At 47.6% G+C, this 27,232-nt stretch overlaps 1 protein-coding gene across 2 annotated transcripts in view; it reads left to right on the top strand.

Moving 5' to 3' along the window:
* The first annotated feature begins 23,655 nt into the window (after nt 1–23,655).
* The window catches only part of xrcc4 (X-ray repair complementing defective repair in Chinese hamster cells 4), a 101,263-nt gene continuing 97,686 nt past the window's right edge, over nt 23,656–27,232 (top strand). For both annotated transcript variants that reach the window (XM_034192387.1, XM_034192385.1), the window contains exon 1: nt 23,656–23,766. The gene's annotated coding sequence lies outside the window, so the exon portion shown is untranslated. The remainder of the gene's footprint in view (nt 23,767–27,232) is intronic.

Here is a 27,232-nt window from a genome sequence, read left to right as displayed (position 1 = left end):
ATGGATATAGCAGTGTAAACTGTAATTTGTGGATTTACATCAGTTTGCATCTCTTACAAAAGCACCTTTTTATTGTCTTATATGGAAGTATCGACTTTTTTTAAAACTTCATATTGTCTTGCGGTAAGTTTGGTGAGTATACATTTCTTTTATTTTTGCCTGAAAATGATTTTTGGGGACTTTTTCATACGCCCATTTGATTGAGTGGTGTCGCGACGGAGGCACTCCATGCAAGCCAATATTTTCTCACGGGGCAGGGCTGGGGTGCGGTTACCACGATGACCCACTCGCATGCTGCGCTAGTGAGCGGGCTGGCGCAGTAAGGGTCGGGGAAGAACGTCGCCCGCTGTCGATGTCGCCACTGATCTGAGCATGCAGAGCTATATCTCGCATTCATTGCAGCTTACTTTTGGATGGTGAAACCAGGATCTTCCGGTTCACCCCACACTTCGGCGCCTGGATCAGCAGCTTCCCCCCTCACGGCTTGGGTTCGTACTGGGGGTCTTAGCTGTGTGTCCGCCAGCCTCGCTGCTTCTCCACCTTGATCTCCGCCGTCATTTTCCTCATCAAATTCTCTGATATCACCATCATCTTGGTCACTATTTGAGCTATCCGAGCTACTGCTAAGATCATCAGGATCCTCTACATCGACTTCCATGCCGAGATCAATCTCATTGCCCGACAATTCGGCGGTCATTTTCAAGCGTTCAAATTGAGAAATAGCTAGAATTGCATTCACTCAACGCGCGGGATCGGACTGAAGGGACGAGCGCTCTGTCTTCTCTCTTACATCACGGCTCTAATGTAATTCAATCAATCAATCAATCAATCAATTTTTTATATAGCGCCAAATCACAACAAACAGTTGCCCCAAGGCGCTGTTTGTCCCAGATGTACAAACAGTTTTCGCGGAGGGCCAAATTTCACCTGCAAATTTGTCATTTTTAAACGAAGATTTCTCCGCTGAATTACAAATTTGGGCTTGCAGATTTACTTTACTGCATTCATAAGGGTCTTATAAATACATATCAGCTATTTCTTTCTGAGATCTGACCACATTTATTTCAAAGCAGGTCTACTTTAATAGAATGTGACAGCATTCTTCTCTGCAGATTCAATATCAGCAGATTCTCGCATAATTAAACCCTGCTGCACAACATTCAGTTTCATTGCTGCAGTCTATGCTGAAGAAGGACAGTGCCGCCAAGTCGGCTAAAGTCTCGTTCCAATGCTCCTCAGCGTGCTTCTGCAGGTGTTCACCTGCTGCTGCTGTGCTGATGTGTGGAAATGAGAGAGATGAGAGCCATGTGGAGCCACACATCTGGCTCTCTCAGTCTCCTCCTCCTTTCTGTGCCACTCCATGGCACAGAGCCCAACTAAGTACGCAGCCACAAAGTGCTTCTGTGGATTTTGAAGCACAAACTGGAGCGATCTGACTTTTTCAGCAGCTGATGGTTGAATATGGCTGTGTGTGGAGACAATTCGCCTCATTCACAATGTGACAGAACTTAACGATCGCGCTGTTACATGCGATAGTGCGCAACAGTGCGCAACAATGCAGAACATTCATTCTTGACAGTGCGTAATGGTTCCTGATAATTCTGCAGCAACATGTGCCATTAATCGGAACGTGTGGTAACAAGTTGCAGCATTTCCTGAGGACACCTAAGGCCTGTACCCCAATCATCACAGTTTTGATCAGCAACCAAGAATGTATACTTCGTGGCATTTGTGAACTTGTCGTCGTTATGTGTAAATGCAGCATAAGGCGGCCATTTGGAAATGTTTCCCCTCTTTGCATCTCTTCTAATGAGTGGCAACATGGGAGCCTCTAAACAATTCTCAAATGACTGAAACAAAGATTGTTTTGTAATATATGTCCGTAGCATGGCCCAAGCAGAGGGTCACCCCTTTGAGTCTGGTCTTCTTGAGGTTCTTCCTCAGAGGGAGTTTTTCCTTACCACTGCTGCTCTGGGGGTAGTAAGGTTAGACCTTACTTGTGTGAAGCACCTTGAGGCAACTCTGTTGTGATTTGGTGCTATATAAATGAAATAAATTGAAAAAAAAATTGAAATTGTTCAACATCATGGTTTAGGGGAAGGATACAAAAAGCTATCTCAGAGATCAGCTGTCAGTTCCACTGTGAGGAAACATAATGAGGAAATGGAAAACCGCAGGCCCAGTACTAGTGGCAGGCCAAGAAAAATCTCAGATAAGCTGACGCAACAGATGGTGAGAACAGTCATAGCCAACCACAGACCTGCTCCAAAGACCTACAACATGATCTTGCTGCAAATAGTGTCTCTGTGCATCGTTCAAACTATACAGCACACTTTGCGCATGGAGATGTGTATTGAGAGTGTAATGCAGAGGAAGCCTTTTCTGTGTACACGCCACAAAACAGAGCCACTTGAGGTATGCTAAAGCACATTTTGACAAGCCAGCTTCATTTTGGCATAAAGTACTGGAGTATTTGGACATAACAAGGGGTGGTATGCATGGCTGAAAAAGAACACAGCATTCCAAGAAAAACACCTGGTACCTGCAGTATAATTTGGAGGTGGTTCCATCATGCTGTGTGGCTGTGTGGTCAGTGCAGGTACTGGGAATCTTGTTTAAAGTTGAAGGTCACATGGATTCAGTCAATATCAGCAGATTCTTGAGAACAATGTTCATGAATCAGTGACAAAGTTGAAGTTGTGTCGGGGCTGGATCTTACAACAACCCCTAAACACTGCTCAAAGTTACTAAGGCATTCATACAGAGGAACAAGTACAATGTTCTGGAATGGCCATCTCAGTTCAAAGACCTGACATATTATTGAAAATCTGTGGTATGATTTTAAGCGAGCTGCCCATGCTTGGAAACCAACAAACTTGAGATGTTTTGTCAAGAGAATGGTCCAAAATACCTTCAACCAGAATCCAGACTCTCATTGGAAGCTATAGGAAGCGTTTAGAGGCTGTTATTACTGCAGAAGGAGGATCTACTAAATATTGATGTATTTTTTCTATTGGGGTGCCCCAAATTACACGCCTGCTTAATTTTGTTTAAAGAATTACTGTACAATTCCTGTAAATCTTATAAACTTCATTTCACTTCTCAGATATCACTGTGTTTGTCTGCTATATGATATATTAACTGAAATTTCTGATCCAGACAACCCAATGATTTATAAAGAAAAATCATGAAAATTATCAGGGGTGCACAAACTTTTGCATACAACTGTATGCAGGTGACTGTGATCACATTGTTATATACAAGCGATGTGTGTTCTATCAAATTTTGTGATGAATGTGTTTGTGTCAGCTTGATAAGCAAAGAACATGGTGCCGTCCCAGACAGAGATAACAAAGTCCTTGGTTTTATCAGTTTGTTGATGTGACCTTAAGTCACGTCACCTAAGATAAAAGTGAGGTGTGAAACCAAAAACAACCAAAAAATTTAACCTAACTATGAAATCAACCAAAACGCCGAGAGTACATGTGACCTCTGTGGACCCCCAAAAAAACATCATCAGTGGCACCTGCCCCCCACCACATATTTGATTTTACCAACTCGAACCAGGCTCTTTCTGGCAAGAAATGTAGCGTGTTGTATTTTGTGGGATTTTACTCTGCTTATTGCAAAGCACAGAATATGAAAACTTAGCATGTATCATTACACGGTTGAAAAAGAACAAACAAAAGTACCAATCTCAACTGTCCCTGCACACAGCACAAACATGCATTACCCTTAACAACAAAGTGAGATCCGTAAATGTAGACCTGACCATTGGCCCTATACTCAGTGAAAGTTGGAGTGGTCGTCATCAAGAGGAGCGGGAGGGATGGGAGGCCAGCGGAAACCGCTTTTATCCATGCCAGCTGCAGCACCACCTGCTGGCTTCCGCTCCTAAGCACCAATATGCTTGTCGCTCCTTTAATGCTACCAGGCACCAGCTGTGCTCCCCGATCCTTTATCTGGGAGATAATACATTACGTACTACAATGACCACAACATTAAGTGGTTCTGAGAGCAGGCGTCATGGAACATTCCATCCAACACGAGCAAATGTGTCAATGTGTTTCTCAACATGCAAATCTGTATTCTACATGGATTTTTTTTTTTTAGGCCATGTCAATGGGTCCCGTACTGGTCAAGCAGGCACTCTGCTATTGACACGGGAACATTTCCATGACTCTCGTGGATTTATTATTGGTCCGGAAAATGATTTCCGTACCCATACCGATAATACCGTACCTACCGGCGATGCAATTGGCTTGTATGAAGCCAAATGACATAATGCAATCATCAGATGTTGCTCACTTATGGACAGGTATGGGAGAGCACATTATTACCCATATTGACATGGAAATCCTCTTGCTGTACCTTTTATTCACTCTCTGAAGGTATGGTAAAATATGCTGTATCTTTAAGTAGCGGACTACAGCTGCAGCTCGCCAGCTGGAGGGAGAGAGAGAGTGGGGGAAGTGCAGCACGACATCAGCGGAAGGCTGTGAGCTAAGCTAAGAAGTAACTTAAAGTGGGCAACTCGGAGCGAAAACAGTTTTCAACGGGCCAAAAATAAAAGGACTTTACAAAACACATTTTATTAACTACCAATAAGGTCCATTTCAGCGTATTGAGGTCCATCTTGGCTGTTTCTAGTAGGTTTCGCCCTGGCACTCTGTGCATACATCTCTATGCTTCTATTGTTACGCTTGTATAGTTGCACATGATTTTTCTCCTGATACGCACCGATCGCAGCTTCCAATTCACTTAATGTGCCAAACTTCGCATTCACTTCTAAAAGGCGGTGTAACATGCCTTTCGCGGAAGTGGTATTGATACGGTACTGTATCAATAATTACCGTTCCTATTGGGCCGGGTACCGTAGACACTCCTTTTTTTTTTTTTTTTACTCAACTTTTTAATTTTTGTTCTAAATGTAAACTTTTTCTGAATGTAAATTTTGCTAAGTGAATTTTTTGTTTGTTTTTTGCTTTTGTAAATGTAAATTTTATTTTTATTTTTGCAAAATTAGTTTTGTAATATAAATTGGTTTGCACTTCCAAGTCATTTCAGTGTCTGGTCTGTGCATGCACAAGCATGTTTCTTTTTCCCACACATGGTGTTTTTTGTGCCATAAAATGGACACATTTTCAGTCCCGTAGCCACAAAAGATTAATCATAGAGAGCAGACACATTATTTTTTGAAGGTTAGTCTAAGCATTCACTTTTTGGGTGTAAGCAGTTGGCAAAAACTGTAATAAACAAACAAGGGTTGTCTGTGATTGACAACAAGGCAACAATAAGCAACTGATAGGCCTGTCTTTATTTTCTTTGCTTGTTTAAGATGCAACCAGAGCCCAAAATAGCAGGTCACTGGTCTCATCTGTCAATTTCAGAATTTCACGTCTGATTTATGTTGGCAGTTTTTTATGGAGTTACTGGACAGAAATTTGGAGAACCACATTACGGATTCCGTTAATGCTTGCTAATGGCGGGGAATTTGTTTTTAAAATCTCTTTCGTGTTTTCTCTATATTTGATTTGAAAATGTTAATTCATTTCAGGACCTTCATTCTGTTGTTTATTCTCTGTATATAAAAAATATTGAGCCAATTGTAGAAAATTGTGAAATAATTCATTATTCATTATAGAGCGAAGCGACGCTGTCTCACGTGCAAGCTCGCTCTATGGTACAGCGATGCCGAAACCGGAAATGCCAAATGTTGAGTCGACACTGAAGCCAGAAATGCCAAATGTTGAACTCTTCCTGGAATGACAATAGAGGATCTTGCTCAAATCAGTGGACAATCTAGTACACTAAAACCGTAAATGCCAAATGTTGAAATCTCTCCTGGAGAGATAATAGAGGAGCTCTCACGCTAATAGAAGAAATCTTGAGTGGATTCATGTGGATAGTCGATAATTAAATCAGAAATGCTGACCTGAGAGGCGGCGCACATCTTGAAGCCCTTGAGGTCACTCAGTGACTACAGCGTGTAAATTACAGGTAAAATCATTCCTCCAATTACAACACAACAACACAATTGGCTATCTTTTCATTTTGTACATCTGCCTTGGGATGGAAGGCAAAATCTGTTTTCAGTACCCAGCTGGTAGACATCACAAGGAGCTTTATGACTGGTTACGTGCTTCTGCAACAATTTTTTTTCATTATTATTGTTGGGAAAGCGTAAGACGGACAATAGAGATGCCAATAATACAATTTAATATTGCAAATGTGCACTACAGGTCAAATACTGCTTTAGTCTGTCAATCAAAAGTCTATAAGAAGGTGACGGTGGGCAGGTCGAGGATAGGAGACACCTTATCCAGAGAAGAGCCGGGACCCACAAGGTTCCACCGCCAACGGAGAACTGCAACACACTGGAGCCGCCAAATCCCGAGTCCCCAGGTGGCCACTGCTCCCAGCTGTCAGATCGGGTACTGATGGCAGGAACAGACACAGGTTAGAGGTGGGTGTGTGTACACCCAGTAACAGTCAGCAAACAGTTCAGTTCCTCTCCTGAGGACCACCACTCCCAGAAAACAGGAACACTGAATATGTGCAGTCCCAACAGTATACTTAAAGATAAGAGAAGTGAGGAGTGGAAACGCCAACTCCCTCCAAACTTCCACAAACCCAGCTCCAAGCTGCGAGTTATACCAAAGGTTATGACTGCAAAAATCAGAAGCAGTAAAGTGCAAATGGCACAAAGCGGCTGAGTAGGTTACCTGACAGGTAAGCTGATAACTCGGCAGGGTTCTGATGATTCTCCCAGGCTTTTATGGTGATGATGTGATGATGGTTGATGACTGACAGCTGTCAGCTCAGGTGCTCCTGCGAGGCGACTGCGCCCTCTGGTGCCTGAAGCCCGACATCAGGCAGGGCGCCCTTTGGTGTTGGGCCAGCAGTACCTCCTCTTTGTGCAGCCCACACAACAGGACCCCCTCAAAGGGCGCCTCCTGGCGCTTCCGACCAGGCTTGTCGGGATGTCTCTGGTAGAACTCTGCCAGGAGGGCTGGACCCAGGATGAAGCTCCTCTTCACCCAGGAGCGCTTCTTCAGGTCCGTAACCCTCCCAGTTCCACCAGATATTGGAGGCCCCGACCCCTCCGGCGAACATCAAGGAGCCTGCGGACTGTTCACGCAGGCTCGCCATCGATGATGCGGGCAGGAGGCGGCGCTGGTCCGGGGGTGCAGAGGTCTGAGGTGTGGTACGGCTTTATTTTGGACACGTGAAATACGGGGTGTATCCGCAGTGAAGCAGGAGTAGTTCAGCTTCACTGCGGCTGGGACTGATGACCTTGATGATGGTGTATGGTCCGATGTACCTGTCCGTGAGTTTAGGCGAGTCCGTAGGCAGCGGTATATTCGTGGTTGAAAGCCAAACCTCCTGCCCTGGCTGGTATGCGGGGGCCGGGGTACGTCAGCGGTCCGCATGGCTCTTCGCCCTCGTCCGGGTTTTCAGAAGGGCAGAGCGGGCTGTTCGCCACACCCGACGGCACCTTCTGAGGTGGGCCTGGACCGAGGGGACCCTGACCTCTCCCTCCACAGCTGGAAACAATGGGGCTGGTACCCCAAAACACACCTCGAATGGGGAGAGGCCAGCCGCCGATGATATTTGGCTGTTATGGGGTACTCGATCCAGGCCAGATGTTGACTCCAGGCCGTCGGGTGCACGGAGGTTACACACCTTAAGGCCTGCTCCAGATCTTGGTTAGCCCACTCTGCTTGTCCATTAGTCTGTGGGTGGTACCCGGACGAGAGGCTCACGGTGGCGTCCAGTTCCCTACAGAAACTCCTCCAGACTTGCGAGGAGAACTGGGGACCATGGTCTGAGACGATATTCGTGGGGATACCATGCAGATGCACGACGTGGTGGACCAGGAGGTCTGCAGTCTCCTGGGCCGTCGGGAGCTTCGGGGGGGCCACGAAGTGGGCCGCCTTGGAGAACCGGTCCACTATACGTCAAGATGGTCGTCATACCCTGGGACGCAGGGAGACCCGTGACGAAGTCCAGGCCTATATGGGACTAGGGCGTTGAGGCACCGGCAATGGCTGGAGGAGTCCTTTTTCTTGCTGATGAACAGCCTTGCCCCTGGCGCAGGTGGTGCAGGCCTGGACATATCCCCGACTTTGGTTTCCAGTGACACCCACCAGAAATGCTGCCGGACCACTGCCACGGTTCTTCGCACCCCTGGATGGCAGGAGAGCTTGGAACCGTGACAGAAGTCCAGGACCGCAGCCTCTTGCGTCTGGTGGGACGTACAGTCTGTTTGATGGTCCACGCCGGGGTCCGGGTGTCATGTTAGAGCCTCCCTGACAGTGTTCTCTACGTCCCACGTAAAGGTGGTGACGATAGTGGACTCCGTGATGATGGTGTCAGGTAGATCCGACACGCTCTGTTCTGACTTCCTCGTCATGCACCGTGGGACAGTGCGTCAGACGTTTGGTTTTTGGTCCCGGGGCTGTATGTGATCCGGAAGTCAAACGGCCAAAGAACAGTGACCAACAGGCTTGCCTGGGGTTTAGATGCTTAGCGGTCCGGATGTACTTAGGTTCCGATGGGTCAGTGAAAACTGTGGAATGGTACCACCAGCCCCCTCCAACAAGTGTCTCCACTCTCCAGGGCCTCTTTCACAGCCAGGAGCTCCCAATGCCGACGTCATAGTTCCATTCTGCTGGGGTTAACCTGCGGGAAAAATAGGCACAAGGGTGGGAGGACCTTATCGGACTCCCGCTCTGGGACAGCACGGCTCCTATCCCTGAGTCAGAGGCGTCACTTCAACAACAAACTGGCGGCTAGGATCGGGCTACACCAGAACTGGCGCAGTCGAGAACCGGCGTTTCAAATCCCTAAACGCGGCTCCGCACCAATCCGACCAGGTGAAGGGGACTTTTGGGGAGGTCAGGGCTGTCAGGGGACCAACCACCTGACTGTAGCCCTTGATGAACCTCCTATAGAAATTCGCGAAGCCGAGGAACTGTTGCAGCTTCCTACGGCTTGCCGGTTGGGGCCAATCTCTCACCGCCGCAACCTGGCCGGATCGGGTGCGACGGAGTTGGAGGAGATGATGAACCCCAGGAAGGACAAAGAAGTACGGTGGTACTCACACTTCTCGCCCTTCACAAACAACCGGTTCTCCAACAACCACTGCAGGACCTGACGTACATGCTTAACATGGGTCTCAGGATCCGGGGAGAAGATGAGGATATTGTCCAGGTATACGAAGACGAACCGATGCAGGAAGTCCCGCAAGACGTCATTTACCAAAGCTTGGAACGTCGCGGGGGCGTTAGTGAGGCCGAACGGCATGACCAGGTACTCAAAGTGACCTAACGGGGTGTTAAATGCCGTCTTCCATTCGTCTCTCTTCCGGATACGAACCAGGTGATACACATTCCTAAGATCCAACTTGGTGAACATTTTGGCTCCATGCAGGGGCATGAACACTGAATCCAATAGAGGCAACGGGTATCGATTGCGAACCGTAATCTCGTTCAGCCCTCTGTAATCAATGCATGGACGGAGTCCGCCGTCCTTCTTGCCCACAAAAAAGAAAGCAGCACCTAACGGGGAGGAAGAGTTCCAGATTAACCCGGCAGCTAAAGAGTCCCAGATGTAGGTCTCCATTGATTCGCGCTCAGGGCGTGAGAGGTTGTACAGTCTGCTGGACGGATACTCAGTGCCCGGAATCAAATCAATGGCGCAATCATACGGTCGGTGTGGGGGAAGCGGAGTACCGATCTTTGCTTGAAAACATCAGCAAGATCGTGGTACTCAGCCGGCACCGCCGTAAGATTGGGGAGGACACGGACCTTCTCTTTAGCAATCGCACCGGGTGGGACTGAGGATCTTAAGCACTCCCGGTGGCAGGTTTCGCTCCATTGAGCCGCAACCCCAGTCGGCCAATCGATCCGGGGATTGTGCTTACTCATCCATGGATAACCCAAATGATTCTGGAGGTAGAAGGTGTTACAAAAACACAATCTCCTCCCTGTGATTCCCAGACACAACCAGTGTTAAGGGCTGTGTCTGGTGTGTGATTAATGGAAGAAGGGTGCCATCTAGTGCCCGTACCTTCAAAGGTGAAGGAAGGGCCACTAGACGGAGCCCTACTTCCTTAGCCCATCTGCTATCAAGTAGATTCCCTTCTGACCCCGTGTCGATGAGTGCTGGGGCATGAAGGGTTAAATCCCCACAGAGGATCATAACTGGGACTCGTGCGGATTTTCGTGCATTCCCCGCATGTGTGTTATGACCCACCATTAGCCCAGTCTATAAAGGCGAGGGTTGGTGCTTTGACCACTTGGGGCAATTCTTCTGCAAATGCTCACTCGAGCCACAGATAACACACTCTCCGCGGGCCAGCCTCCTTTGTCTGTTTACTGATCTCATTTTGGCCCTGCTCATTTCCATAGCAACGTCAGCAGGAGGAGCTGTTGTCACGCGGAGCGCTCTGGCTTTGGAGCGTGGGGAAGGCGGCGCTGATTCGGACCCGGAAGGGGGAGGGACGGCTTGTGCCTGGCCACGTCCTTCGTCTCGCTCCCATTGTCGTTCTTCTATTCGGTTGTCTAACCGTATAACAAGGTCAATAAACCCGTCTAATTCCCGCGGCTCGTCCTTAGCCACCAGGTGCTCCTTAAGGACCGGAGACAGTCCATTTACAAAGGCGGCACGGAGCGCTACCGTATTCCAGCCAGCTCTCACTGCCGCGACGCGGAAATCGACAGCATACTCAGCGGCGCTCCGATGCCCGTCGTATCGACAGCAGCACGTTTGAAGCAGTTTTGCCTCGATTCGGGTGATCAAATACCTGTCTGAACTCCCTCACAAACCCAGTGTATGTCATTAGAAGCTGTCAACTCTGTTCCCAAAGTGCCGTAGCCCAGGCGTGTGCCTCACCTCGAAGCAAATTAACGACATAAGCCACCTGGCTGGAGTCTGACGCGTACATTACGGGACGTTGTGCAGACGAGCGAGCACTGCATTAAGAAGTCTGCGCACGTCTCAACACAACCTCCGTATGGCTCCGGGGGGCTAATGTATGCTTCAGGGGATGGGGGGGGGGGTTCATTGAACCACCACTGGAGGGTCTCTGTTCAGCAACAGGTCCGCAGGAGGAGGAGCAGTAGCCGCGCCCTGTGCGCGCACTTCCACCCGAGCGGTGAGAGCCTCCATCCTACGATCGAGCAGTATGTTCTGCTCGGTCACCAAATCCAGCTTAGCAGTGACGGTGGTTAATATTGCTGCAACTCACCCAACCTGCCTCCTGCTGGAGCCTGTGCACCTTGCGTCTTCATTGATTGTTCAACGGATGGTATATACCCCTCAGAATCCATGACGTGTGGCCGATTTATCCTGTTGGGAAAGTGTAAGACACGGACCCACACATGGGGCGTAAATGAACGGGACAATAGAGATGCCAATAAATACAATTTAATATTGCAAATGTGCACTACAGGTCAAATACTGCTTTAGTCTGTCAATCAAAAGTTCCATAAGAAGGTACGTGTGGGCAGGCCCGAGGATAGGAGACGCCTTATCCAGAGAAGAGCCAGGACCCACAAGGTTCCACCGCCAATGGAGACCTGCAACACACTGGAGCCGCCAAATCCCGAGTCCCCAGGTGGCCACTGCTCCCAGCTGTCAGATCTGGTACTGCTGGCAGGAACAGACACAGGTTAGAGCAAACAGTTCAGTTCCTCTCCTGAGGGAAAACTCCACCACTCCCAGAAAACAGGAACACTGAATATGTGCAGTACCAACAGTATACTTAAAGATAAGAGAAGTGAGGAGTGGAAATGCCAACTCCCTCCAACTTCCACAAACCCAGCTCCAAGCTGCGAGTATACCAAAGGTTACGACTGCAAAAATCAGAAGCAGTAAATGTGCAAACGGCACAAAGCGGCTGAGTAGGTTACCTGACGGGTAAGCTGATAACTCGGCAGGGTTCTGATGATTCTCCCAGGCTTTTATGGTGATGATGTGATGATGGTTGATGACTGACAGCTGTCAGCTCAGGTGCTCCTGGTGCCCCTGCAAGGCGACTGGTGCCTGAAGCCCGACATCAGGCAGGGCGCCTTCTGGTGTTGGGCCAGCAGTACCTCCTCTTCGGGCGGCCCACACAACAATTATACAGAATAAAGTCTGAAGAAACCATATGACCCTTGACACTTACAGTGGGGTAAAAAAGTATTTTGTCAACCCATGATTGTGCAAGTTCCCCTACTTAGAAAGATGAGAGAGGTCTGTAATTTTCATCTTAGGTACCCTTCAACTATGAAAGACAAAATGAGAAAAAAAAAAAACAGGAAATCACATTGTAGGATTTTTAAAGAATGTATTTGTAAATTATTTATGGTGGAAAATAAGTATTTGGTCTATAACAAAAGTTCAACTCAATACTTTGTAACATAATCTTTGTTGGCAATGACAGAGGTCAAACGTTTCATGTAAGTCTTCACCAGGTGTGCACACACTGTAGCTGGTATTTTGGCCCATTCCTCCATGCAGATCTTCGCTAGAGCAGTGATGTTTTGGGGCTGTCGCTGGGCAACATGGACTTTCAACTCCCTCCACAGATTTTCTATGGGGTTGAGGTGTGGGGACTGCTTGGCCACTCCAGGACTTTGAAATGCTTTTTACGGATCCACTCCTTTGTTGCCCGAGCGGTGTGTTTGGGATCATTCGAGGCTTGCCTCTACTGGTGGTTGGCTCTCACTGCGGTATTGTATCACTTCCTGTTCTGGAGCACAGCGGTGTTTTGCTGTATCTGTTAGCTGTTAATCTGCGCAGTTAGATTGATCTAGTTAACTAGATAATGATTTGTTTCACAGTGAAATCTTCACATGCCTTAACTAAAGCACTCCCTCTGCTGAATCGCCTCTAAATTATTTACACATTATTCACTTTGTGTGTTTTTAGGAATCCGCTAGCTTAGCGCAGCTACTAGCTCTTAGCCGGTTTAGCATGGCGGCTTCTCCTGTCTCTCCTGCACTTTTCTGCTCTGGGTGTGAAATGTTTAGTTATTCCTCGGCCTCCTTTAGCAGTAATGGTACTTGTAATAAGTGTAGCATATTCGTAGCTTTGGAGGCCAGGCTGGGCGATTGGAGACTCGGCTCCGCACCGTGGAAAATTCTACAGCTAGCCAGGCCCCTGTAGTCGATGCGGACCAAGGTAGCTTAGCCGCCGTTAGTTTCCCTCTGGCAGATCCCGAGCAGCCGGGAAAGCAGGCCGACTGGGTGACTGTGAGGAGGAAGCGTAGTCCTAAACAGAAGCCCCGTGTACACCGCCAACCCGTTCACATTTCTAACCGTTTTTCCCCACTCGGCGACACACCCGCCGAGGATCAAACTCTGGTTATTGGCGACTCTGTTTTGAGAAATGTGAAGTTAGTGACACCAGCAACCATAGTCAATTGTCTTCCGGGGGCCAGAGCAGGCGACATTGAAGGAAATTTGAAACTGCTGGCTAAGGCTAAGCGTAAATTTGGTAAGATTGTAATTCACGTCGGCAGTAATGACACCCGGTCACGCCAATCGGAGGTCACTAAAATTAACATTGAATCGGTGTGTAACTTTGCAAAAACAATGTCGGACTCTGTAGTTTTCTCTGGGCCCCTCCCCAATCGGACCGGGAGTGACATGTTTAGCCGCATGTTCTCCTTGAATTGCTGGCTGTCTGAGTGGTGTCCAAAAATGAGGTGGGCTTCATAGATAATTGGCAAAGCTTCTGGGGAAAACCTGGTCTTGTTAGGAGATACGGCATCCATCCCACTTTGGATGGAGCAGCTCTCATTTCTAGAAATCTGGCCAATTTTCTTAAATCCTCCAAACCGTGACTATCCAGGGTTGGGACCAGGAAGCAGAGTTGTAGTCTTACACACCTCTCTGCAGCTTCTCTCCCCCTGCCATCCCCTCATTACCCCATCCCCGTAGAGACGGTGCCTGCTCCCAGACCACCAATAACCAGCAAAAATCTATTTAAGCATAAAAATTCAAAAAGAAAAAATAATATAGCACCTTCAACTGCACCACAGACTAAAACAGTTAAATGTGGTCTATTAAACATTAGGTCTCTCTCTTCTAAGTCCCTGTTAGTAAATGATATAATAATTGATCAACATATTGATTTATTCTGCCTTACAGAAACCTGGTTACAGCAGGATGAATATGTTAGTTTAAATGAGTCAACACCCCCGAGTCACACTAACTGCCAGAATGCTCGTAGCACGGGCCGAGGCGGAGGATTAGCAGCAATCTTCCATTCCAGCTTATTAATTAATCAAAAACCTAGACAGAGCTTTAATTCATTTGAAAGCTTGACTCTTAGTCTTGTCCATCCAAATTGGAAGTCCAAAAAACCAGTTTTATTTGTTATTATCTATCGTCCACCTGGTCATTACTGTGAGTTTCTCTGTGAATTTTCGGACCTTTTGTCTGACTTAGTGCTTAGCTCAGATAAGATAATTATAGTGGGCGGTTTTAACATCCACACAGATGCTGAGAATGACAGCCTCAACACTGCATTTAATCTATTATTAGACTCAATTGTCTTTGCTCAAAATGTAAATGAGTCCACCCACCACTTTAATCATATCTTAGATCTTGTTCTGACTTATGGTATGGAAATTGAAGACTTAACAGTATTCCCTGAAAACTCCCTTCTGTCTGATCATTTCTTAATAACATTTACATTTACTCTGATGGACTACCCAGCAGTGGGGAATAAGTTTCATTACACTAGAAGGCTTTCAGAAAGCGCTGTAACTAGGTTTAAGGATATGATTCCTTCTTTATGTTCTCTAATGCCATATACCAACACAGTGCAGAGTAGCTACCTAAACTCTGTAAGTGAGATAGAGTATCTCGTCAATAGTTTTACATCCTCATTGAAGACAACTTTGGATGCTGTAGCTCCTCTGAAAAAGACAGCTTTAAATCAGAAGTGACTGACTCTGTGGTATAACTCACAAACTCGCAGCTTAAAGCAGATAACCCGTAAGTTGGAGAGGAAATGGCATCTCACTAATTTAGAAGATCTTCACTTAGCCTGGAAAAAGATTCTGTTGCTCTATAAAAAAGCCCTCCGTAAAGCTAGGACATCTTACTACTCATTACTAATTGAAGAAAATAAGAACAACCCCAGGTTTCTTTTCAGCACTGTAGCCAGGCTGACAAAGAGTCAGAGCTCTATTGAGCCGAGTATTCCTTTAACTTTAACTAGTAATGACGTCATGACTTTCTTTGCTAATAAAATTTTAACTATTAGAGAAAAAATTACTCATAACCATCCCAAAGACGTATCGTTATCTTTGGCTGCTTTCAGTGATGCCGGTATTTGGTTAGATTCTTTCTCTCCGATTGTTCTGTCTGAGTTTTTTTCATTAGTTACTTCCTCCAAACCATCAACATGTCTATTAGACCCCATTCCTACCAGGCTGCTCAAGGAAGCCCTACCATTAGTTAATGCTTCGATCTTAAATATGATCAATCTATCTTTATTAGTTGGCTATGTACCACAGGCTTTTAAGGTGGCAGTAATTAAACCATTACTTAAAAAACCATCACTTGACCCAGCTATCTTAGCTAATTATAGGCCAATCTCCAACCTTCCTTTTCTCTCAAAAATTCTTGAAAGGGTAGTTGTAAAACAGCTAACTGATCATCTGCAGAGGAATGGTCTATTTGAAGAGTTTCAGTCAGGTTTTAGAATTCATCATAGTACAGAAACAGCATTAGTGAAGGTTACAAATGATCTTCTTATGGCCTCAGACAGTGGACTCATCTCTGTACTTGTTCTGTTAGACGTCAGTGCTGCTTTTGATACTGTTGACCATAAAATTTTATTACAGAGATTAGAGCATGCCATAGGTATTAAAGGCACTGCGCTGCGGTGGTTTGAATCATATTTATCTAATAGATTACAATTTGTTCATGTAAATGAGGAATCTTCTTCACAGACTAAGGTTAATTATGGAGTTCCACAAGGTTCTGTGCTAGGACCAATTTTATTCACTTTATACATGCTTCCCTTAGGCAGTATTATTAGACGGCATTGCTTAAATTTTCATTGTTACGCAGATGATACCCAGCTTTATCTATCCATGAAGCCAGAGGACACACACCAATTAGCTAAACTGCAGGATTGTCTTACAGACATAAAGACATCGATGACCTCTAATTTCCTGCTTTTAAACTCAGATAAAACTGAAGTTATTGTACTTGGCCCCACAAATCTTAGAAACATGGTGTCTGTTGTGTGGGCCACTGAAGAGGAGGTACTGCTGGCCCACCACCACAAGATGGCGCCCTGCTTGAAGTGCGGGCTTCAAGCACGAGAGGGCGTCGGCTTTGCTGGAGGTGACAGCTGTCATTAATCAACACAAGCTGTCACCCATCACCACCACTACAAAGACCGGACTGCAACTCCACCTCCTCGCCGAGAAATCAACTACCATTCAGGTAATTTCTCTGCTGACTGACACTTTGTGTGTAATAACCTGAACTTCTGTTGCAGCCGTTTTCCTGGAGTGTGTCCTTATCTGAGGGATTGGCGTTTGGTGTGACAGCGACGGCTTCGCCTCACACCCCAACCCAGATAAGTGGTTGACCAGGAGCTGCATGAGTGTGTGTGATTGGAGGTGGAGGTTTTCCCTCCTTTACTTAATACAGACTGTGGGATTACTGAGTGTGCGAACTCACACTCATCTGGACTGTTTCTGTTCTCTGCCAGCAGTACCGGGTCTGACTGCTGAAGACAGCGGCCACCTGGGGCGCAGGGCTTGGCGGCTCCGGTGTTCTTCAGCTTTGTTGGTGTTGGACGCTGTGTGGGGATCCAGCTCTTCTCTCTCCAGGCGTCTTCTATCGTCGAGCCTGCCCACACGTCACCTGGTGTATGATTGACAGTCCACCATATTGTTATTGTCTGTACGTTGTTGTGCGATTCACAACATTAAATTGTTACTTTTTGGCTTATCCATTGTCGGTTCATTAACGCCCCCTGTTGTGGGTCCGTGTCACGACACTTTCACAACAGGATTTCTCGGCCAGCGTCATGAACAGCCAATGGGAGAGCGAGGTGAACAGGCAGGAGGCGTGGTGGGTGAGCTGCAACACATCTTAACCGCCTTTGCCGCTCGGTTGGACTTAGTTACCGAGCAGAGCAGTGTTCTCAATCGCAGGATAGAGGCTCTCACCGCCCAGGTGGAAGCGCATGATCAGGGCGCTGCTGCAGCACCTCCTCCTGCTGACCGTGTGCCAGAAACAGACATTCCGCTGGTCGTTCAACGACCCCCCCTACCTTCCCCTGAAGCATACATAAGCCCTCCGGAGCCGTACGGAGGCTGTGTGGAGACGTGCGCGGACTTCTTGATGCAGTGCTCGCTCGTCTTTTCACAGCGTCCCGTCATGTACGCGTCAGACGCCAGCCGGGTGGCTTACGTTATAAACTTGCTTCGAGGAGATGCACGCGCCTGGGCTACGGCACTTTGGGAGCAGAATTCACGGCTCCTAACGGTTTATACTGAGTTTGTGAGGGAGTTCCGACAGGTGTTCGACCACCCTCATAGAGGCGAGACCGCTTCAAGTGTGCTGCTGTCGATAAGACAGGGGTGTCGGAGCGCAGCAAAGTATGCAGTCGACTTCTGCATCGCGGCAGCGCGAGCCGGCTGGAATGCTGTTGCGCTCCGCGCCGCCTTTGTAAACGGACTGTCTCTGGTCCTCAAGGAGCACCTGGTGGCGAAGGACGAGCCGCGGGATTTAGATGGGCTTATCGACCTGGTTATACGGTTAGACAACCGATTAACAGAACACCGACGGGAGCGAGACGAAGGGCGTGGTCAGGCACAAGCCGTCCCTCTTCCTCCCGGGTCTGAAAGGGAGCCGACTTCCCCACGCTCCACTGCCAGGGCTCTCCACGTGACAACAGCTCCCCCTGCTGACGTTGCTATGGAAACGAGCAGGGCCAAAAAACGATCAGATCAGAGACAAAGGAGGCTGATCCATGGAGAGTGTTTTCTCTGTAGCTCAACTGAGCACACACAGAGAGAATGCCCCAAATGATCAAAACAGCAGCACTCGTCCTTAGAGACTGGGCTAAGGGTGGGTCACAATACCCACGCGGGGAGACCCCGTAAATCTGCACGAATCCCAGTCACGATCCTGAGTGAGGATTTAACCCTTCACGCCCCAGCACTGGTGGACACGGGGTCGGAGGGAAATCTGCTGGATAGCAGATGGGCAAAGGAGGTCGGGCTCCCTCTAGTGGCCTTACCGTCACCATTGTCGGTGCGGGCACTAGATGGCACCCTTCTTCCACTAATCACACACCAGACTCAGCCAGTGACATTGGTGGTGTCTGGGAATCACAGGGAGGAGATTGTGTTTTATGTAACACCTTCTACCTCCCGAGTGATATTGGGTTTTCCATGGGTGTTAAAACACAATCCCCGGATTGATTGGCCGTCTGGGGTTGTGGTTCAGTGGAGCGAAACCTGCCACCGGGAGTGTTTAGGATCCTCGGTTCCACCCGGTGTGACAGCTAAGGAGGAGGTTTTAGTCCCCCCCAATCTGGCGGCGGTGCCAGCCGAGTACCACGACCTTGCTGACGTCTTCAGCAAAGATCTGGCACTCACGCTGCCCCCGCACCGTCCGCACGATTGTGCCATTGATTTGATACCGGGCGCTGAGTACCCGTCCAGCAGGCTGTACAACCTCTCACGTCCGGAACGCGAATCAATGGAGACCTACATCCGGGACTCGTTAGCTGCCGGGTTGATGCGGAACTCCACCTCCCCGATGGGTGCTGGTTTCTTTTTTGTGGGCAAGAAGGACGGCGGACTCCATCCATGCATTGATTACAGAGGGCTGAACGAGATCACGGTTCGTAACCGATACCCGTTACCTCTGTTGGATTCAGTGTTCACGCCCCTGCATGGAGCCCAAATTTTCACGAAATTGGATCTTAGGATGCTTATCACCTGGTTCGGATCCGGGAGGGAGACGAGTGGAAGACGGCATTTAACACCCCGTTAGGTCACTTTGAGTACCTGGTCATGCCGTTCGGCCTCACCAATGCGCCCGCGACGTTCCAAGCATTGGTTAATGACGTCTTGCGGGACTTCCTGCATCGGTTTGTCTTCGTATATCTAGACGATATACTCATTTTTTCTCCGGATCCTGAGACCCATGTTAAGCATGTACGTCAGGTCCTACAGCGGTTGTTGGAGAACCGGCTGTTTGTGAAGGGCGAGAAGTGTGAGTTCCACCGCTCTTCTTTGTCCTTCTTGGGGTTCATCATCTCCTCCAACTCCGTTGTCCCTGATCCGGCCAAGGTTGCGGCGGTGAGAGATTGGCCCCAACCAACGAACCGTAGGAAACTACAACAGTTCCTCGGTTTTGCAAATTTCTACCGGAGGTTCATCAAGGGTTACAGTCAGGTAGTTAGCCCCCTGACAGCCCTGACCTCCACAAAAGTCCCCTTCACCTGGTCAGATCGGTGCGAAGCCGCGTTTAGGGAGTTGAAACGCCGGTTCTCAACTGCACCAGTTCTGGTGCAGCCCGATCCCAAGCGCCAGTTTATTGTTGAAGTGGATGCCTCTGACTCAGGGATAGGAGCCGTGCTATCCCAGAGCGGGGAGTCCGACAAGGTTCTCTATCCATGTGCCTACTTTTCCCGCAGGTTGACCCCAGCTGAACGGAACTATGACGTCGGCAATCGGGAACTTCTTGCGGTGAAGGAGGCTCTTGAAGAGTGGAGACACCTGTTGGAGGGAGCGTCGGTACCATTTACAGTTTTCACGGACCATCGGAACCTGGAGTACATCCGGACCGCGAAGCGTCTGAACCCCAGGCAAGCCCGCTGGTCGCTGTTCTTCGGGCGTTTTGACTTCCGGATCACCTACCGCCCCGGGACAAAGAACCAACAATCTGATGCCCTGTCCCGGGTGCACGAAGAGGAGGTCAAGACCGAGCTGTCAGACCCCCCTGACACCATCATCCCCGAGTCCACTGTCGTGGCCGCCTTTACCTGGGACGTGGAGAAGACCGTCCGGGAGGCCCTGACACGGAGCCCGGACCCGGGGACCGGTCCGAAGAACAAACTGTACGTCCCACCAGAGGCCAGGGCTGCGGTCCTTGACTTCTGTCACGTTCCAAGCTCTCCTGTCACCCAGGGGTGCGAAGAACCGTGGCAGTGGTCCGGCAGCGCTTCTGGTGGGCGTCTATGGAAGCCGACATCCGGGAGTATGTCCAGGCCTGCACCACCTGCGCCAGGGGCAAAGCTGACCATCACAAGGCCCAAGGCCTCTTCCAGCCTCTGCCAGTGCCTCGTCGCCCCTGGTCTCATATCGGCCTGGACTTTGTCACGGGCCTCCCGCCGTCCCAGGGAAACACCACCATCCTAGCGATAGTGGACCGGTTTTCCAAGGCGGCCCACTTCGTGGCCCTCCCGAAGCTCCCGACGGCCCAGGAGACTGCAGACCTCCTGGTCCACCACGTTGTGCATCTGCATGGGATTCCATCGGACATTGTCTCGGATCGTGGTCCTCAGTTCTCCTCCCAGGTCTGGCGGAGTTTCTGTAGGGAACTGGGGGCCACCGTCAGTCTCTCGTCTGGGTACCACCCCCAGACGAACGGGCAGGCAGAGCGGACAAACCAGGAACTGGAGCAGGCCCTCCGTTGCGTGACCTCCGCGCACCCGACGGCCTGGAGTGACCATCTGGCCTGGATCGAGTACGCTCATAATAGCCAAGTCTCGTCTGCCACCGGCCTCTCCCCATTTGAAGTGTGTTTGGGGTACCAGCCCCCATTGTTCCCGCTAGTGGAGGGAGAGGTCGGGGTGCCCTCGGTCCAGGCCCATCTGAGAAGGTGCCGTCGGGTGTGGCGTACCGCCCGCTCTGCCCTGCTCAAAGCCCGGACGAGGGCCAAGAACCATGCAGACCGCCGGCGTGCCCCGGCCCCTGCGTACCAGCCTGGGCAGGATGTTTGGCTTTCTACAAAGGACATTCCCCTGCAAGTGGAATCCCAAAAGTTGAAGGACAGATACATCGGACCTTTCCCTATCCTCAAGGTCCTCAGTCCAGCCGTAGTGAAGCTGAAGCTGCCAGCTTCACTGCGGATCCACCCAGTTTTCCATGTGTCCCACATCAAACCTCACCACGTGTCACCCCTCTGTGCCCCCGGACCGGCGCCGCCTCCTGCCCGGATCATCGACGGGGGGCCGGCTTGGACCGTGCGCCGGCTCCTGGACGTCCGTCGGAAGGGCCGGGGGTTCCAGTATTTGGTGGACTGGGAGGGGTATGGACCCGAAGAACGCTCCTGGGTGAAGAGGAGCTTCATCCTGGACCCGGCCCTCCTGGCCGACTTCTACCGGCGGCACCCGGACAAGCCTGGTCGGGCGCCAGGAGGCACCCGTTGAGGGGGGGGTCCTGTTGTGTGGGCCGCTGAAGAGGAGGTATTGCTGGCCCACCACCACAAGATGGCGCCCTACTTGAAGTGTGGGCTTCAAGCACGAGAGGGCGTCGGCTTTGCTGGAGGTGACAGCTGTCATTAATCAACACAAGCTGTCACCCATCACCACCACTACAAAGACCGGACTGCAACTCCACCTCCTCGCCGAGAAATCAACTACCATTCAGGTAATTTCTCTGCTGACTGACACTTTGTGTGTAATAACCTGAACTTCTGTTGCAGCCGTTTTCCTGGAGTGTGTCCTTATCTGAGGGATTGGCGTTTGGTGTGACAGCGACGGCTTCGCCTCACACCCCAACCCAGATAAGTGGTTGACCAGGAGCTGCACGAGTGTGTGTGATTGGAGGTGGAGGTTTTCCCTCCTTTACTTAATACAGACTGTGGGATTACTGAGTGTGCGAACTCATACTCATCTGGACTGTCTCTGTTCTCTGCCAGCAGTACCGGGTCTGACTGCTGAAGACAGCGGCCACCTGGGGCGCAGGGCTTGGCGGCTCCGGTGTTCTTCAGCTCCGTTGGTGTTGGACGCTGTGTGGGGATCCAGCTCTTCTCTCTCCAGGCGTCTTCTATCGTCGAGCCTGCCCACACGTCACCTGGTGTATGATTGACAGTCCACCATATTGCTATTGTCTGTACGTTGTTGTGCGATTCACAACATTAAATTGTTACTTTTTGGCTTATCCATTGTCCGTTCATTAACGCCCCCTGTTGTGGGTCCGTGTCACGACACTTTCACAACAGTGTCTAACCAGATCCTTACTCTGGATGGCATTACCCTGACCTCTAGTAATACTGTGAGAAATCTTGGAGTCATTTTTGATTCAATGCGCATATTAAACAAATATGTAGGACTGCTTTTTTGCATTTACTCAATATCTCTAAAATTAGAAAGGTCTTGTCTCAGAGTGATGCTGAAAAACTAATTCATGCATTTATTTCCTCTAGGCTGGACTATTGTAATTCATTATTATCAGGTTGTCCTAAAAGTTCCCTGAAAAGCCTTCAGTTAATTCAAAATGCTGCAGCTAGAGTACTGACGGGGACTAGAAGGAGAGAGCATATCTCACCCATATTGGCCTCTCTTCATTGGCTTCCTGTTAATTCTAGAATAGAATTTAAAATTCTTCTTCTTACTTATAAGGTTTTGTTTTTATCCTGGAAACAGTCTCGACTGACCTTTATGACCTTTTTGCTTCTTCAGAAATTAAATTTTTTAACAATTAAATTTACAACACTATTATACTGAAAAAAGTCTGAAGGACCTAAATTACATGGTGAGATGGTGAGGAGCTTTGCTCAGGGACATGAAACATATTTAGGGAATAACCCTCTGATAACACTCTGATGATTTGCGGACGTTCATGCTGGTTATACAGTCGCAAAAAGAGTTTTACAGCGATGCGTTAGCGGAGCCATAAAACAGTCATTTGCGGCCATATAACAGCATGAACATCCACAAATCATCAGACACAGAGGGGTTATTCTCATTCTAATTCAATTCCATCGTTTGCATGGTTTACTTTTCTGTAGGTAATTTGGTCGGCGAGGCTTACAGTCGAGCCAAGGCAGTGTCGCGCCAACAGTGGTCAGTGCGCGGAGTAATCCATCAAATATGAAAATCAGTCAAATCCATCAACTGTGAAATCGTAATTCTGTGTCAGAATCCACATCAATAGTTTCATATCCATTTTGGCATCGGCAGGCTTCTTTCTCTCGCTCTCAGCTAACAACACTAACAGCTAGGAGCGCGCGTGACCGGTGTTCTGTCAAATTGTGCGTCTCGTCGCATAAATTGACAGTTCTGCATCCTGACAATACTGCGGAGGACACAACTGTAGTTGCGCAGAGGACAGGAATGATATTTGACAGGGATGACATCTTGTCAGAACACCGGTCAGGGAGCGGAGTAATACATCCAAATGTGAAATGGTCGAATATTTTCCCACCGTTACCCCGATATTATACGGTTTGTAATCTCACACAATTAGCCAATCAGATTTGCGTAAAAAGTGTAATTGGATTAGAATATTCAGTAAAAGTATTTTTTTTAGCTTTTTTTCTATTTACTTAACATTTTTAATTCATTTATGAATTTCTTTTATGTTTTTTTCTTGTTATATTTATAATTTTAAAATTGTATAATGTTTCATCAACATAGTTTGAACGAGCCAACTCCCCCCCTCCCCCTCTGACGTGGCTGTTCAGCTGCGTCGCCTGATGATGACGTTGCCGGTCCGTGCTGAGACTGGAGCAGCAGGTTTGTTTTTAAATGCCGTCTGAAAGTTAAATGAAGTTGTCGGTAAGTTCAGAGTGTTATTTTTTTGTCTTTCGTCAGAATAACTTTTGTCTCTCCATGTGGTGTCACGTGTTGTAGTCTCACTCCTGTTTGTTTACAAGCGCAGATGTGACGTAGACGATACAATTTGTTTTCTTTTCTTGTTTTGATTTGACGTTTTCCAAGTAAACATCTTGAAACTGGATGTTAGTCACCGTGTGAAGAAAACACAGCACTGACGAAATGGTTTTCTTCAGGTTGTGTGTGTTTTTAAAAGTATGTGCAGAAGCAGGTGTTAAACGTATGTGTTTGTACTTGGACTATAGCTGCTTCTAGATAATAACAGGCTGTTTGTGAGTTGTGATGACATGGTGGTTAAACATTCTGTACAAATCATCTAATCTGGTTATTTCCTTCAAAAGCACAATGAGGGGAAAGGAGCTGTTAGACATTTAGCCCTCATGTGTCATTTCACCACAGAGCTGACAAAAGCCTGTTTCCTTTTAAGAGGTTTAATAGACTGTTCCTGATGCATACTGTTTATTTATTTATTTATGGCACTTTGTGTTTCACACAGTATACAGATTGGAAATATTCACCGACTGCATGTTCTGGTCATTTTGCCAATTGAACTATTCCCAGATTGCACCTGGACCATATCCAAATTGTGCTGCTATGCAAGACTCCCTGAAGTGTGCAAAGCCATGGTCCAGAAGTGGAAATATTGTTCAAATTTATTTTGGGTAAAGGATTAACTAACCATGTATAAACAAAACTGACTTCCAAAGCATCCTGCATTTACTGATATTAAGACTGTGGATATCATTACAGTAACTGTGAGTATGTGTTGGTAGGCTATTATTACCATGGTGACATGACATCCTAACACTACCCTTAATCCTAATAATCCAAATAACCAAAATCTTCCAGAGATACATGAACTGAAAGAATTCCTGAAACAAGAAATGTTGGTTGATATGAAGGGAGTAACAAAGCCTAAAGTCTTATTCTCCCCGTCGGAGAATCGAACCTGGGTCTCCTGTATGACAGGCGGGGATATATTTACCACTGTACTAACAAGGACTTGGCAACAAACAGAGTCACAGAACATCAGTTATGGTGGTTACAGTTACAGCTGCTGTAACTGTAACCACTTTGCTTTTTTTTAAATACTTGCATTTTAACATTTTTCAAACTCTTAAATTAGAAATAATATTGTTCTAACTCACTGCAAACTGTTCCATCAGGTTTCAGACAGATTTTAGTTGCTTTTAAATCTTTATATAGCTCTAAAACCCAATGGTAAATACAGTTTAAATGATCTAGAGCTTGACATGTTGTCAGTAACCAAGTGAATATATTTTGGACCATTGTTTGGTCAACACAATAAATATTACTTAATTTGAAGTTAAATTAATTTGAGGCCCTTTCTGGAACCTTTTACCAATTTTAATGTTGTTTCTGCTATATTATGACACTTTAAGTAATACAAAAATTAATTGTAATAAAAATCAGCAGATAGTAATAACTGTTACGAGGGGTGATTGAAAAGCTTTGAGCCCAACCAAGAAGAAACCAGAACTGAATTAATGTAATGCTTTATTTTTCAACATAATCCCCATGCAAGACCACACAGTTTTTGCAGTGTCGCTGCAGTGCCTTTATACCGTTCTCATAGAAGGTCTTATCCTGGAGTTCAAGGAAGTCATCCACTGAAGATATGACATTATCAATATTATAATTAGTTCCAGAAAGATACCTTTTCATGTATGGAAACAGATGGAAATCCAAAGGAGCCAAATCAGGGAAATGAGGTGGGTGCGGAACAAGTTTGGAGCCACATTCATAACTGACAGCCATTGCGATGACCGGAATGCGGACTGAAGCATTGTCCTGGTGAAACAGTACACCATGCTAGAACATTCCATGCAACTGCTGCTTTACTTTTTACTGCGATTTTTGTAAAACAGAAACATAGGTCCCATTGATGGTCTGTCCCTTCTGGCGATAGTATACCATTATGATGCCCTCAGCATCCCAGAAGACAGAGGCCATGGCATTTCCAGCAGATGAGACTGCTTTGGCTTTCTTGGGCAGGGAAGAACCCACGTTTTGCATTGCTTTGACTGTTGTTTGGACTATGGTTTGAGGTGATAGGCACAGGTCTCATCCACGGTAACGAAAGTTATCCAGATCTGCCTCAAAAAGCTGAAGTTTCTCCCTGGATGTGTGGAACCTTGTGTGTTTCTGATCTTCCATGAGAAGCCTTGGACCCATCATGCTGAAAGTCTCATCATTCCCAGTTGTTCTGTCAGAACTGAATGAACTGTGTCCTGGGAAATGCCTACAGTACTGGCTGTGTGACGCTCATTTACTCTTCTATCAGTGAGGACCATATCATGGATCTTCGGGATCATGTCAGTCCAGGTGGCAGTTCTAGGTCTTCCTCTGCTCCATCTTTGAAACCTATTCTGCCCCTCTTGAATTTGGCTGACCAGCGTTTAAATGTAGCATAAGATGGGTCATCCTCCCCTAATCTTATTGCCATGTCCTCAGTGATCTCCTTTGGAGACATTCCCTTTTTTGTGAGCTACTGAATCACAGCCCACCAGCTTTGTCCATTTTGCCAACCTGACACACCCCTATTCACCTCACTGAAATACTGTGTCTGCAACATTGCACCCAGTGAGCCAAAATTTCATGCATCCAACTAGGTTCTATACCTGCTTACTCCGAATTAAGGGTCACAGGGTGGCTGGAACCTATCCCAGCAGTCACAGGGTGTGAGATGGGGTACACCCTGGACAGGATGCCAGGCTACCGTGGGGCCACATATAGACAGACAAATGCATTCACACCTACAGTCAATTTAAAGTTTCCAGTTCACCTAACCTGCATGCCTTCGGATGTAGGAGGAAGCCGGAGCACCCAGAGGAAACCCACACAAACACAGGGAGAGCATGCAAACTCCACACGGAAAAGCCGGCAGGTGGGAAGTGATCCCATGTCTGTCTTGCTGTGAGGCAGCAGTCCTAACCACCAAGCCACCGTGCTGCCAAGTTACATAGTTACTCTTCAAATAAATATATAAATAAGTCTAAAAACCAGCATATCTTGCTTTAATTAGTACAAAGATTTTACATACGTGAAAGTGAAACTGAAGTTGTTTATCTTTTACCTGCTTTCATTTGTTCAGGGTCGCCACAGTAAATCCAGTACAGATCCACATTGGGATTTGGCACAGGTTGTATGCCAGGTGCCCTTCCTGATGCGAGTCCAATTCGGAGAAACACACAAGCCCCCTTAGTCTTCTGAAGTGGGTTTTTAGTAAAGTACTAATGAGGACCTCCTCAGCTTCTTTTCTGAGAAATGACAGGAGCAGGCTTCCACAGAAGCAGCATGACTGCCAATACATAAAACTGAAGAAGTAAATAACATGAATAGAAAGATGTCTTGAAAACGAGAAGCTGCTTTTGAAGCAAGATGCACT

Source organism: Thalassophryne amazonica, chromosome 17 (genome assembly GCF_902500255.1).
Source record: "Thalassophryne amazonica chromosome 17, fThaAma1.1, whole genome shotgun sequence".
Taxonomy (NCBI): domain Eukaryota; kingdom Metazoa; phylum Chordata; class Actinopteri; order Batrachoidiformes; family Batrachoididae; genus Thalassophryne; species Thalassophryne amazonica.
Note: the sequence above shows the minus strand (reverse complement) of the source record. Positions and strands in the feature narration are given on the sequence as shown.